We start from the raw sequence: 12684 nt of genomic DNA on the forward strand, positions 1-12684 counted from the left end.
TGTAGTTGTAGTTGTTGTTGGTTCTGTAGTTGTAGTCGTGGTTGTAGTTGTAGTTGTAGTTGTAGTTGTAGTTGTAGTTGTAGTTGTAGTTGTAGTTGTATTGTAGTTGTAGTTGTAGTTGTATGCAATTAAAATTAGTGCAAACAAAAAATGAAATTGAAAATTTTGCTTCACTACGAAACAGTTGAAGAATACATCTTAGTGTGCTGTGAAAGTCAATCCCTCTTTAATCATTTTGTTTGTTTTCTCCTCTTTCCAAAGCCATCCGAGCGTTATTTATTCTCCAAAGTTTATTTATCCCTTTGTTATCCTCCGCTTCACCTTTCTGTAACATTTTTTTTTATTATTGACTTTATGTTTCATCCATAATCCAACACGAATAAAAATACGACACAAAACCAATTAATAAATTGGAAATGATAATACCAACTTCACATATAACAACAACAACAAGTATTAACAGGCAGACCTGAAAGTCCATTTGCAGATTGAAGATTGCGTGTTGATTGCTGCAGAGAAGGCTGGGTGAATGGCATCGATGGCAGCAGCATTCACATTTTCGGTTCGATCGGCTTTTATTTCGCTCGTTCACCTAGGGCAACATCGCCCTTTCTCTCTCCCTTCTCTCCCTTTTCAACCCACATCGACTGCAGAGATCGGAAAACAATTTTTGGGGGGAGTTGGCCGTGAACGTGCCGGAATTATGTTCCAGCCTGCTGGAAAGTATGTTGCATAATGATGAGCAGGGCGGGATTCGCAATTTTTTTTTCATCCTCCTCTTCTTCATCTTCATCTTCGTGCATTTCGTCGTATATTTTTTTTCTTCTCAACGTTGATCTCATATGCTGCTTTTATTTTTTTTTGTCTTGTTCTTCGTGTCGTCGTTCGTACACACGTTGTCTTTTTTATGGGTGAAGGATGGTGTCCTGTTCTGAGCGTTTGCGATGATGATGATGATCGATTGAACAACACATTCTTCGACGTGCAAACAAAATGAGAGAGAAAAATTGAATATTAAATATTTCTGTTTTTTTTTTATCTTTTTTGTTTCGCAAATTTAATACTGTCTATGTGATACATTTGATAATGACAGATGAAATGTCACTGTGACATTAATAGACGTCATTTTGACATCATGTCAAATGTCAATTTTGATGATACTTTATAATAATTAACGCAATTGGGACAGTAGATTTAAATATATATTTGTAATTATAAACTAATTATTTGTATGTGTAAAATGTCAAATGTTTGATATATTTGATCTATTATTTTACTTGTCAACAAATTTTTATTGTTTAAATAATTCAGTAGAAAATTTAATGAAATGTTAGGGAAACATAAAACCAAATAAATGCTGTTAAAATTGACGTCACTTTGACATTAACAAACGTCATTATGACATTATGTCAATGTGACGTATATCAAATTAATTTTTTATATTGTTTTTAATGAAGTGTAAAAATGTTGATTTGGAAATTTGTAAAATGGAATAAAGAAAAACATAGTTTAAATTATTGCAATTTCGGTAACTTCATGACGATTTAAGAAAAACAAAAAGAATTGTTGAAATATTGATTAGTTATTATCAGGTTAGTTTCTTACTTTTGACGTTTCGTTAATTATTACAAAATTGACATTTGACATAATGTCAAAATGACGTCTATTAATGTCACAGTGACATTTTCATCTGTCATTATCAAATTTATCACATTTCAAGTAATGTTCAATTGACTTACTTGTTACGTAGTTAGTATAACATTAGTGATTTTTGTTTGTATAATATGGATGGGATGGCTTATGTGCTGGATCAATTTGCTGGAGGCTATAATTACCTGGGAAATCTAATCAGAGGGAGGCCGCGTCCAGAGTAATCCATCAGCTCCAAGTGAAATTAGCAATTAAGATAATATGCTAGTCCCGTGTATTAGTGGGAGCTTCCTCCCCCCGCACTATTGCGTAATTGGCGGATATACCTGGACCTCGATGTCCAGGTGCCAAATTAATTGGCAACAATGCAGCATGCACAGGTATGAGCCAACGCATTAGAGCATTAATTAGAGTTAAACCGAGGGGTGGAGTGCAGCGAACCGGAGAATAACAATTACTATCACCAAAAAAAAAAAAGAAAAAAGAAGACGAAAGGGGGCGGCGGTGTCGTGCAGCAGCGCTCATCAAGGTGTGTTAACGAGGTGCGAGGTGCCATTTCATTCCAGTCACGCCAACTTCAGCAGAACCCTCCCAAAATTGACACGTCCGCCTCTATTAACCCAATGACCATAACTAATGTTGCGAGTTCTTCGCCTGGGATGCAGAGTTCAAAAAAAAAGAAAAAAAAAGAAGCGAGAGCAGCAGAGGCAGGCGCCTGCTGATATTTATGGAAGCCGCCGTAAAAATGGGAAACAGTTGGGCTAATGAAAATTTATGTCGCTGAACGAACGGACGAACGGACGGTTTTGTTGGCTGGTTTTGTCCCTTTCGTGTTGCTACTACAACACACCTACGTTGCAAATTGCCGCCGCCACAGCCGCCTCCGACGAGCGCTTTAATTCATTCCCGTCCGCAAAACTCGTATACGTTTCACAGTGTACACACACACATATATATTTATCAAAATTTAGGGCTGGTACACCATCAAGTCACCGTTTGTTACAATATTCGCGAATTTTTTTTGGTGAAGATAAAAATAAAAACCTCATCAATATTTGAGCCATTAAAAATGCTTTCCATTCTCTCATTCAAACTTTTACTTTAACGCTGAAAAAAAAATCGAAGTATAATGTATGTTGTTTTGGCTTTTACGAGATCTCCATTAGCGTATGCATATATTATTTCATATAAAAAGAAAAACTTTCATTCGTAATATAAATTTTATGAAAACATTATTTTCACTTATTATTCCAACAAAGTATTGTAATTACAATTACATTTACATATTGCAAGTTTATTTCGAGCGTGATTAAATTATTTTTTTTAATATTGTTTTTAATGAAGTGTAAATTTCCAATTGGAATTAATTTGTAAAATGGATTAAAGAAAAACATAGTTTAAGTTATTGAAATTTCAGCAACTTCATGACAATTTATGAATTGTTGAAATATTAATTAGTTATTATTAGGTTAGTTTCTTTGAAATAAATTAGGAAAACATCTATATCAACTGTCCAATTGCGTTAATTATTATAAAGTATCATCAAAATTGACATTTGACATGATGTCAAAATGACGTCTATTAATGTCACAGTGACATTTTCATCTGTTATTATCAAATTTATCACATACATTTTCTTTTTAATAAAGAAAAACGGTATTAAAATATATTTGCGAAACAAAGAAGATAGAAGAAAAAACAGAAATATTTCATATTTCTGAACATTACTTTTAATACTTATTCTTTTGGTTCATCGAAATATATACGTCACTTTGACATAATGTCATAACGACGTCTATTAATGTCAAAGTGACGTCAATTTTAACAGCATTTCATTTGGTTTTATGTTTATTTTTGTTTCCCTAACATTTCACTACATTTTCTACTCAATTATTTAACAATAATTAAACAAATAGACAACAAGTTAGACAAATAAAATAATATATCAAACATTTGACATTTTACACATACAAATAATTAGTTGTTAATTACAACAATATTTATATCTACTGTCCAATTGCATTAATTATTATAAAGTATCATCAAAATTAGGATTCATCAACGTTACTTTTATCAACTATTAATTTTACAGTGACGTTTAGATTAACATTTTAATATATGTCAATGTCAACAGCATTTTTTCATTTATTTTCTTGGTTTGAATGTCTTTCTTCTCTCATTGCTTTCTGTTAACATTTACATTTAACATTTGGATTATAACAATTATGTTTTTATTTGTTGACGACTGAAATTTGTCAAATATTGAAATTTCTTATATACAAATAATTAGATATTACTAGGTTAGTTTCTTAATATTAATTAAAACCATTGTTTGATCAAACATGTAAAACGTTTTATATTTAGTTATTATTAAGTTAGTTTCTTAATTTTAATGAAAACTTTTGTTTCGCGTTTCCCTTTAAAATCAATTTCAATTTTGTAAGCAAATTTAATTATAAGTTTTTATTGTACGATATTGAATAAACTAACCTAGTTTTCATAAACTGTCAATGTCAATCATAGTAAACAATTGATTTGAGTCACTTTTTATTTGACGTTTGTCATATAAAGTTTGTAAAAATGTCAATTTCAAATGAAACATTGAGGCGATCTGATACCAAAGGTCGTTGGTTCGATTCCCAAAAACCAAACTGTTAAACCCGAAAGGGTTAAAAATTAAATATTTTAACAATTAGTTTAATTTATCTATTACAATCATTAACAGCATAAATACAAATGTATACAAGGATTATAAAGACCTGTGTTACCAAAAAAAGCATATTTATACTAATCAGAAAACAATTTGTACGTCACCTCGTCCTGTCTGGCCCGGTGAATTGATGATGATAGCAGCCAGCTTTTCATTCATCTCGCATCAATTAATTCACGTTAGCGTTTACGTTACGTTTTCTTCGTTACGCGACGTTCAGAAAATACACTAAGTGTTGCAAGCGATTTCATTAATTAACGATCGTTTTCAACAGTGAGGGAGGACAAAAAAAAAAACAAATAATGATGTGCGAGAAATGAAAATTTTGCCGATGCTAATAAGCGAGCGGATATGAAAAACGGTAAATATTAAAATATGCAAGAAGCAGCTCTACGTAATTTATCATCGAGTCATCAATCCCGGCCGTCCGCAGTAATTTATTATTACGCTGAAAATACGACAATCATTAATTGTCCGCACTATTAAATTAAACGCAACAACAAAAAAATACATAAATATTTAGATTATATGTAATTAATTTCATAAAATCACCCATCCAAGTACTTTCATTATCACATATTACTTAACTATTCAATTGAGGATTTAAGGATGTTTAATCTAAAAATTAAATGTTCATTTAGTCTCAAGTAACTAAGTTACTTTTATCACCCATCCAAATATTTTGTCAAATTCACTTAACTATATCACTTGTTACCCAAGAAGTCGTTGCGTGTTAAGCAAATTTTGTAATTTAAGCAAAAAAAGTTTATATAAAAAATTTTAATTACTTTTTGCCTAATTACAAATTATAAACTCGGCTTTTGTATAAACACATTTTCTTTATATTCATCCGCTCTTTGAATTGAATGGGAACATTTCAATTCAATTGAATTTATACACAAAAAAAATATATTTTATAATGATTTCCATCATAAATTACACGTAAACTGTAATTAGACGTATTTAAATTTTATTTTTTAACTTTACGGACGAGCGGCAGATATATCCGCCATATCTTTTTACACATACAAATTGTACGCGAAATTGTACGGCTACTGTTAGTCGAGTAGTCATCGAATCTTAGTTAGAAGAAAGACGACACTTCTCTTACCAAAATATGCAAACAGTTTCGGTTTTTGTACAGTTGAAAATTCCTTCCTTCGCAAAGGATTCAGAAACATAAGAGAACCACTTAATTGTCGATTAATTGTTAATTTAATTATGTTATTATAATTAAAAAAGAAATATATTTTATAATGATTTCCATCATAAATTACACGTAAACTGTACTTAGACGTATTTAAATTTTATTTTTTAACTTTACGGACGAGCGGCAGATATATCCGCCATATCTTTAACACACACAATGCTTACTCGAAATTATACAGCTACTGTAATCATCGAATCTTAGAAGAGAGACGACACTTCTCTTACCAAAATACGCCAACAGTTTCGGTTTTTGTACAATTGAAAATTCCTTCTTTCGCAAAGGATTCAAAAACATAAGAGAACCACTTAATTATCGATTAATTGTTAATCCAATTATGTTATTGTAATTAAAAAAGAGATATATTTTATAATGATTTCCATCATAAATTACACGTAAACTGTAATTAGACGTATTTAATTTTTATTTTTTTAACTTTACGGACGAGCGGCATATATATCCGCCATATCTTTTTATACATACAAATTGTACGCGAAATAGTACGGCTACTGTAGTCGTGTAATCATCGAATCTTTGTTAGAAGAGAGACGACACTTTTCTTACTAAAATACGCCAACAGTTTCGATTTTTGTACAGTTGAAAATCCCATGTTGTTATAATTAAAAAAGAAATATATTTTATAATGATTTCCATCATAAATTACACGTAAACTGTAATTAGACGTATTTAAATTTTATTTTTAACTTTACGGACGAGCGGCAGATATATCCGCCATATCTTTTACACGTGCAATGCTTACTCGAAATTATACAGCTACAGTAATCATCGAATCTTAGTTAGAAGAGAGACGAAACTTCTCTTACCAAAATACGCCAACAGTTTCGATTTTTGTACAGTTGAAAATCCCATGTTGTTATAATTAAAAAAGAAATATATTTTATAATGATTTCCATCATAAATTACACGTAAACTGTAATTAGACGTATTTAAATTTTATTTTTAACTTTACGGACGAGCGGCAGATATATCCGCCATATCTTTTTACACGTGCTTTGCTGACACGAAATTGTAGTTGCGTAATCATCGAATCTTTGTTAGATGAGAGACGACACTTCTCTTAGCAAAGGATTCTGTATTAGGAAAAAAAAACTAAATGATATTTAATTGCAAGTTGCGTAATTCAAAATTCCGCTTGTTAAATGTGAACCCTTTGTAGCGTCGCGGCGCGTATATTCTTCGCTTCACCTCTCCACCCCGAAGTTCATTCCCGCTCAATTCTTTTCAGTTAATACAAAGCAAATAGCCGAGGGTGAACGGTTGATTTTCTTCCCTCATATTTTTCTCTGTGTGTGTGTGTTCTACACGCCCTTGTCTTGTATCATTTTTTTTCCATCCTTCTTCTCCATTCACGGATAAACTTCCATCCGTCGCCGCTTATCTATCTCAATCCCTTCCCCTCTCTATTCTCATTATTCCCACTGTTTGCGTATTTATTATTGACCGAGGCTTAATTGCTTACACGTGTAGTTTGCAGTTGCGATTAGCGAGGACGAGAGGTGCGGCCGAAATTGGACAATCCAGGACGGCTCCGGGGAAATTAAATTCCATCAAATGTTTCTGCCCGTCCGTGTCCGTCCATCCACGACATGTGCACAGAAATTAGAGTTTTGTCCCTCTCTCTCTGTGTGTGCATACAAAACTCTCTCTGTGTACCGATTCGGTCTTCTTCGCACGTCCTCCGCAACAACTGAAGGGTCAAAACGGAGATTTATAAAATATGAACGCAGCTGCTTGCCTCCCCCCAAAACGAAGCTCCCGCCACCAATAAAACCGGATTTCCTTGTTTATTCATTTCCATTTCCCATTCGTTTTACGTACACGTTCTGCATCGTAAACTCGCAGTCTAATAGCTTCCACAGAAGTTGTTACATTGCTTAAACGCTGCATATTTATGTCCGGGCTATCCAATAATCCATCTGTTTTATATGGTAAATGTATACATATTACCGTAAACAGCGGTTCTATATTCATTCAATATTTACTGAAAAACACCGTTTCATAATTTTCATCCTTTTGTAACTTCTCAACATAATTTCCATTTATACATTTCTTAAGTCGGTAGAGACACCTTTCAAAACATTCCTCAAAATCGGCTTCTTTGGAGCTTTTCAAGTTCGACATTAACTGCTTTAATGATCTCCTCATTCGAACTGAAGACTCTTTCTCTCATTTTTTTTTTTATTTTCAGAAACAGCTAGAAATCACACGGCGTTAGATCCGGAGAGTAAGGTGCTGGGCGAATTTCATTGATACCAGAAAGCGTAAGAAATTTCCCCTTTTTTCTGGTTTCCCAACAATTTTTTGAAAACTTGTGATACGCAAGTTTCTGTATACCACTTATCAGTTAGTTACCTTTTGACCAGTTTCCAGTGGGATAACAGCTACCACTTTTGCCCTGGTAAAGTAAATCGACATCATCACTTTTCTTGCTGATTTTTGTGTTCTTGATTTGCACCTTCTGCGCTCTATATCATGGACTACTGTTTGGTTTCCCGATCGTTCTTATAGAACCAAGATTCATCACCTGTTACTAATTTCCTAAAGCTGCTAAAACTCTCCATTTTCAAATTCTTCTAAGAAATATTGAACAAAACGAACACGCGCCTTTTTTCGGTCGTCATTTAAAATTCGTGGAACCCATCGTGCAGATTTCTTCGTGTAGCCCAAGTGATGACTTAACATTCTCGACACAGCCATAGCATTCAAGCCTAGTTCATCATCTACCATTTCCTGTATCATTCTAGGATCTTCGTCAATTTTTGTCTTCACCAAGGCTACATTTGTGTCGTCGATGGAAAATTTTGGGCGACCATCACGAGATTCGTCCTCAACAGAAAAAATGCCCTGTTTGGAATCTTCGAAACCACTTATAAATAATCATAAGGGATGATGCATTCACTCCATATGCTTTTTGGCATTCCTGGAATATTTACATAGGCTTGAATTAACGTCGAAATCCGTAGAGAATGAGGAAACAATTTTTTGCAGTGTTGATGGTGGAATTTCTACCAACATTACATCACTAATCTTGCATTTTCTCCTATCCATTCTTACCGATCTTCTTGAAATTTAACATGAAATATCGTTAAACTTTAACAAATTGAGAAACAACTTTTGTTTTTTTCAGAAACAAATGCATTAACGCCAACTAAACGAACTTTTGTTAGACCCCACGTGCACAACATTTTACAATGATTCTTCAAAATCACAATAATATTTTTCTGTGATAATACCAACATTTTTCACAAAATCTGAAACGTTTAACTATAATTTTTATAATTGTAAACTATTATAGTTTTTCATCTAGTCGATTTATTTAGTCTAAAACCCACGCCTTCTTCAATTATATAATTTCACTAAAAATTTTCATTTAAACTAAACGTTTTTAAAATGTAATTGCAATTTTGGAAAGTACAAATCAAGATTGAAAGTGAAAGTGGACAAACCCGGCGCATCCACCATTTCATTTTCTACATCCAATTTTTTACTCAATCTCTACTATTACCAAAAAAATTAACATTACTTAACATAATTGTCAATTCAAACATTTAATTTTACAATTTTTAAAATTAATTTTGGTAAAAACTAAATAATGATTGAAATTATGTACCCATTTTGTGTTAATTCAAACAAAAATCTTTGATTATAATCAAACTTTTTCGTACAATCTTTACGTTTTCATCTTCCCTCCCAAAGAGAAACAAAAAAACAAAAAATAATAACAAACGAAAACACATATCATATTTAAATGGAGAAAACGGTTATCCTGTTTTATGGGTCCCGCGCGATATTATTCGAGGGAAATGATCTCACGAAATGGTCCACGAATAATTGGGAGTTTATACGAAAAGCGAGAGAAAGAGATTCCCGAAAGTGAATTCCACGCAATTTAAATAATTCCATATGCACATTTTTTATATAGAAATGCAGAGACATTTAAAGAAGACAGCGAGAGAGACACTTTTATATGTAAATCTGATGCGAATTATCGAGGTCAGAACTTCAACGTTTTTTTTTTAAAACGAAAAGAAAAATTGTACACGCGAAACGTTTTATATGCATTTACATGAATTGGGGTGTGTTTTCTTAATAACCAGAAGATTCGACCTTCAACGGATACTGAAAATAATATATGAGAATAAGAAATATTTTCTTTTTTCTTGCTGGTGAGTGTATTGTAATGAATTTATAAATCTCCCGCTGCGAAACGGCAATTTATTCTTAGCTCTCTCTCTTCTACACACTCGATATTGTGTGCTGTCCTTTTCCTGAGCACGGCTCGCGCTTTCCGCAGCAAGAGCAGATGAAATACATAGGAAATGAGAGTCACGAACCCTCGAATGCGGCCACCACCGCCAAACCATCCCCCCCTCAACCCCAAACGGCAGCATCTAGGTCACGGCATGTACGTTTGTGTTTCTCATGAAAACTTGATACTCCGCTCTAAATTTTTCAGACCGTTCCGCATTTTTTTTTAAAAGAATTACGTTTTCGCACGTCCATCACACTCAATTATTCATTCAAATTTACACATACGATAGTAAAAAAAAGCTCATTCCAACCATTCAAATAACGAAAATATGAGAGAAAGAAATAAAGAATAATCAACAAAGAGATATTCATTCTCATCCATAAACCATTGAATATTAAACCACCAGAATAGGAAATAATAGTTTAAAAGGAATTTCAACTTGAATGTAAATAGAAAAAGTGAATTCAAAATCGTTACGATGAAAATCATCTACACTGAAAAAAATTACTTTACTATCGATAAAACGAAGAAAGTAGGATTCTTTTGCAGCGAACATTCAACAAAATTAAGAAAAGTGTTATTTACCTTTTAACATTTCATTCGCATCGAAGTTCTTCGTTCAAATTTCACCTGTAAAAGATGAAAACAAAAATAAGTAATACATCTATGTTTTGTAAATATTTTGAATGATGGAAGGAAATTTTTTTGCAGTGTTGATGGTGGAATTTCTACCAACATTACATCACTAATCTTACATTTTCTCCTATCAATTCTTACCGATCTTCTTGAAATTTGGCATAAAATATTGGTAAATTTTAGCAAATTGAGAAACAACTTTTGTTTTTTTTTTCAGAAACAAATGCATTAACGCCAACTAAACGAACTTTTGTTAGACCCCACGTGCACAACATTTTACAATGATTCTTCAAAATCACAATAATATTTTTCTGTGATAATATCAACATTTTTTATAAAATCTGAAACGTTTAACTATAATTTTTATAATTGTAAACTATTATAGTTTTTCTAAAATCACGGTGCCTTCTTCAATTATATAATTTCACTAAAAATTCACTACGATAGAAAAAAAAAGCTCATTCCAACTCATTCAAATAACGAAAATATGAGAGAGAGAAAGAAATAAAGAATAATCTACAAAAAGAGATATTCATTCTCATCCATAAACCATTGAATATTAAACCGCCAGAATAGGAAATAATAGTTTAAAAGGAATTTCAACTTGAATGGAAATAGGAAAAGTGAATTCAAAATCGTTACGATGAAAATCATCTACACTGAAAAAATTTACTTTACTATCGATAAAACGAAGAAAGTAGGATTATTTTGCAGCGAATATTCAACAAAATTAAGAAAAGTGTTATTTACCTTTTAACATTTCATTGGTATCGAAGTTCTTCGTTTAAATTTCACCTGTAAAAAATGAAAAAAAAAATTAATTAATACATCTATGTTTTGTAAATATTTTTAATGATGGAAGGAAATTATTATTTTATATATCTCTCGTGCAACTTAAACATTCACAAAATGTTAAGCTTTTTCATCAAAGAAACCTTTCCAAATGTGAATGAAAACTACTATTCTGTCTACTTCCAACAATTTTTGTGAAATTACTAGCACTGTTAAGTCTGAAATCACTAGCTCTAAACTTAACGAATTACGTTGTTAAATCAACTTCTCTGTAAGCAGAATTTTTCTTAACTAAAGCAGCGTTTTTGGCTCAAGAAGCAATCTACTATTATACAAAGAAAAATAATAATTAGAAGCTTGAATATAAGTGAAATAAATAATACTGCAGATTGATTCAATGACCAAACAACACTGATAAAATATAAACAAGTAAAAGACAAAGTACTTGCCATCTGCGTTGGTCAGCTCTACAGCAAGTTGATTTGGATGATCCTCCAGATGAAGACTATATCTTTTGCTGGCTTTTGAAATATCTTCTTTAACAAAGTCAATACCATTGGACTGGTGGATAGAGTCATTGGTGATGAATCAGAGAGAACTGTTCAATTGCCTCAACGTCTTTGACTGGAATCTTTCGATGATGTCTATGCTAGAGTTGCACACACAGTTGAATACCGTAGATCCAGATTGATTGTATGACTCTACCTTGTAGACAATAACATTGGACTGATGGATAGAGTCATTGGTGATTAATCAGAGAGAACTGGTCAATTGCCTCAACGTCTTTGAATGGAATCTCTGGATGATGTCTATGCTAGAGTTGGCAGGTCTACTGTGAAGATCAGGTATAAGAGTGGTCCAACCACGCGTCCTTGAGGAACTACGGACATTACAGAGGTCACCTCATCATTGTACATGATATTAAAGTACCTACCAGTCAGGTATGATTGGCAAATGCAGAAGTACGGACGTGGAAGATGCCTTTTGATCTTGTAGAGCAACCCCTTGTGCCAACTGTGAGATATCAAGGATAACAGCCGAACAGTACGTCTTCTCCTCGAGGCATCTGCTTATCACGTCGATCACGCAATGCATCTGCTCCACGATACCATGTCGTTCTCTGGAATCAAACTGGTTTTTAGTTATTACATAATTTTTCAGTAGTCAAGGCCTCAGTCTTTGTATCAGCAGTTTCTCTAAAAGTTTAAAGATGATCAACAAGAGGCTAATAGATGATAGTTACCTGAAGACCTCCGTTGCGATGAGGTCATAGCCCGGCGATTTTTTTAGTCTTGAAGAAAAGTATTGAAATCTAAAGTGCACTTTGTCTTCTCCCATCTTCAAGGTTGTCTTTTTTTCTAAAGACCATTGAAATGTCACCTTTCAGAACGTGAATGTAAACAAAACAACTATTTT

At 32.7% G+C, this 12684-nt stretch overlaps 1 long non-coding RNA gene across 1 annotated transcript; it reads right to left on the reverse strand.

The window, feature by feature from the left end:
* Positions 1 to 11728: 11728 nt before the first annotated feature.
* LOC108558278 lies at positions 11729 to 12313 on the reverse strand. Its single transcript, XR_001890892.1, has 3 exons — positions 12203 to 12313; positions 11974 to 12148; positions 11729 to 11917 (listed from the first exon to the last, which is right to left on the reverse strand). It is a non-coding gene; the product is annotated as an uncharacterized LOC108558278 (long non-coding RNA).
* Between the last annotated feature and the right edge of the window lie 371 nt (positions 12314 to 12684).

The sequence above is a fragment of the Nicrophorus vespilloides genome, unplaced genomic scaffold (genome assembly GCF_001412225.1).
Source record: "Nicrophorus vespilloides isolate i.1.1-1 unplaced genomic scaffold, Nicve_v1.0, whole genome shotgun sequence".
Classification (NCBI taxonomy): domain Eukaryota; kingdom Metazoa; phylum Arthropoda; class Insecta; order Coleoptera; family Silphidae; genus Nicrophorus; species Nicrophorus vespilloides.